Source organism: Mobula hypostoma, chromosome 22 (assembly GCF_963921235.1).
Source record: "Mobula hypostoma chromosome 22, sMobHyp1.1, whole genome shotgun sequence".
In the NCBI taxonomy this organism is placed as follows: domain Eukaryota; kingdom Metazoa; phylum Chordata; class Chondrichthyes; order Myliobatiformes; family Myliobatidae; genus Mobula; species Mobula hypostoma.
In genome coordinates, this window is record NC_086118.1 from 15,446,210 (window position 1) to 15,449,776 (window position 3,567).

Consider the following 3,567-nt stretch of genomic DNA (forward strand, 5'->3'; position numbering starts at 1 on the left):
TCTTTCAAGAGGGTTAACCCTTGCAAGGTGTCAAGCCCTGATGGTGTACCTAGTAGGGCTATGAAAACCTGGGCCAACCAATTGGTGGAAGTGTTCCAAGGACATCTTCAACCTCACTGCTACATTCAGACGTTCCCACCTGCTTCAAAGGGACGACAGTTGTACCAGTGCCCAAACAGAGCGGAGTGATCTGCCTTAACAATTTTTGTCTAGTTGCACTCACATCTACAGTGATGAAGTGCTTTAAGAGGTTTGTTATGGCTAAAATCAACTCTCCTAAGCAAGGAGCTGGACCTGCTGCAATTTGCTTATCGCCACAATAGGTTTAAAGCAGATGCATTCTCATAGGATATATGCACCTAGAAGACAAAGATAAGGAAACTGCATTTACATGTGCAGTGAATGTAGCCAAACCTTTAGACCCAACCATATCTCAATAGTAAAGCTAAAGACATGATCATAAAGAAAGCAAAACCATTTCAGTAGCTACAGCTTTGAGATCCATTCAGACCTGTGCACATCAAGCACAAGGGATCCAATCTTTATTTGCCAAATACTGCTCAATTCAATTCCTATCAACCATCAGCAAAATGCTGGGAAGTGCCATGGTCTGTTCTTTCCTGTTCATAGATACTCAATCTGGATTTCACTGGGTCCACTTTGTACTGTACAATATTAATAAATATCTGCTGACAAATTTAGAATTTGCATCAAAATTAAAACTTGTTAAATATTAGATAAAGATATTCCTTTCTTTCTTTTTCAATCTTCTTATTAGTTTCATAAAATATAAACATAACATAGCAATAATACAAGTAGTTAGAGATATATTGTTGTACTTAAAATGAGTAATTATAATACCAAATAGTATAAACTGACAAACTCCCAATTGTGTAGGATAACAATGAATAATACAGAACTAAAAATAACTGGAGAAAAATCATGAAAAAGAAAAAAAATAGAAAAAAAAACAAACCTCACCCCAAAAGAAAAACTAAACTAAACAGAATTAGTCAACTGAACTAAAAAGACTTGGGCAATTTTAACAATGTAAAAATGGAAGAGAAGAAAACCTTAGTGTCGACGACTCCATTCCTCTCCACCAACAATACAGAGAAGTAAAATAAGTTTGGAAATGGTCAAATTACATCATATGAAAATGCTGAATGAATGGCCTCCAAGTTTTTTCAAATTTAATGGAAGGGTCATAAACCCACTTCTAATTTTTTCCAAATTCAAACACAACATAGTTTGTGAAAACCAATGAAATACAGTAGGAGGGTTAATCTCTTTCCAATTCAGCAAAATGGATCTTCTAGCCATTAAAGTAAGAAATGCAATCATCCGGCGTGCTGAAGAGGTAAAATAATTTGAGTCTATCATTGGTAATCCAAAATTAACAGTAATTGGATGAGGTTGTAAGTCTGTATTCAAAACCGTTGAAATAATATCAAAAATTATTTTTCCAATATTTTTCCAACAAAGGACATGACCAAAACATGTGAGTTAAAGAGGCTCGGATTGACATCTATCACATATAGGATTAATATAACAATAATAACGAGATAGTTTATCTTTGGACATATGAGCCCTGTGCACTACTTTAAACTGTATCAACACATGTTTAGCACACATAGAGGATGAATTGACCAATTGAAGAATTTTTTCCAATTTTCAATCGGTATAATAATCTTAAATTCTCTTTCCCAATCAGCTTTAATTTTATTGGAAACATCAGGACATAAATTCATAATTATATTATAAATAATTGCTACAACACTTTTCTGAGAGAGATTTAGATCTAAAAATTTTTCCAAAGTATCCATTGGATATGAGTGTGGAAAATTAGGAGAAGCAGTAATTAAAAAGTATCTAATCTGTAGATATTTTTGTGATTTATTTTTGGGTAATTGTTTCATGACTTTTGATCAACTTTCTAATAAATATAACTTACCCAGATCTCACTTTTTTAAATAAAGATATTCCTATACTTTAAAAAATCTTTATCAATAAAACTGCTCAGTGGATTTCTGAATTGTAGACAATTTGTCCCCATCAAGAATGCACTACCAATTAAGCAGACCTATTTTAGAGGTTCACTGAGAGAAGAATTTAAACACTGGACTTATCACGTGTCAGGTTTGTATGTTCATCTTGTATGGACAACACAGGAATGATGAATAAATGAATGGTAAAGAATTCCAAATCAAATTACTGACTGTGCTTCTCTAATTATATCCTGATATTGGAATACCAGCTGATGAAATGATCAGGTGTTTGTATACTAAATATGGGAACTGAACCTGCTGTGCTGACAAAAAACGGTATATATAAGTTGTGCAGAGAACAGAGAGAACTGCTGGTGTCCAACCATCAGGGTAAGTTTCTCACTAACTTCATCTTAATTACAATATTTTTTCATCTCTCCGATGAAGTAATTGGCAGGCAGATCTCATCAAGCTGTGTAAAATATGGTATATTCTTCACAACAGAATAATCCAGGAAATTATCAATGATTACCCAAGACTCAAATGTAATCAGCATACTTAAATCAGAGAGAAAGAAAGAGAAGTGAATTTACCCACTGTTTTGTTTTTCTTTTGGTAGAGTTGGCGTACAAGTAGAGAATCTTACCGGGGACTGACAAAGGTAATACGTTAAAATCAAGCAAGTGTGAACTCCTTTTGTTGAGCATAACGCGAATAAGCAAAGTTCACTTATACGTAGTTATGTTTTGTTGAATGTGTTGTTTCACTTTTAAGCACAGAACGTCTAAGTTAGTGGTATGCTAAACACTTCAATCATAATACCTGAGTTGTTAACCTAAGCCGCAACCGATGCAGCTGTTCTTATCCAGAAGTACTGTTGTAGGTTAGTTTAATGAAATGTAAATATTCACATACTTTATGCAACTGTGGCAGTTACTAATACTTCCCACAATTCCCAAACCATACGTTTTAATATTAAATTAATTGAAAAAATACTATCACTGGAATCATTTACTTACCACTCTGAACATGCCAAACAAATTAATAGTTCACGATAAAGATGTGCAAACACAAAACTTCCGACTGGTTCCCTCATTTTATTATCCTTAAAGTAACTGTATCTATTATAGTATGAGTTAGAAAAGATTTCTTATGAATAATAGTTCAAGCTGAATGCACAGCCAAAAATTAGATATGCAGGCTTTTTAATAGTCAAGGTAGAAACTGTATTTTAATATGGTCTCAATCAGATCACAAAACGCGATTATTTCAGAGATCTAAATGCACTGAAGGGTGAAGGATAATCATTTAAATAAGATGTTCATATAATTGTTATAAATGCATTGTACTTTATCAATCAGCAACGATAGGGGACAAAAACAATCAAAAGAAAATTCAGAAACTCAGAAATAAAGGAGAAAAATTAATGCTTCTCTCTAAATCATAGTTTAGTGTTATGCCGCATTTAAAAAAAAGCAGAATTTATTGTTTTCTACAAGCAATGCAAGCAGTATGCTGATATTATGCGAGATTAAGTAATTTAAATGTTCCTTGTATATTCCAGCGATAGACCGAAGCC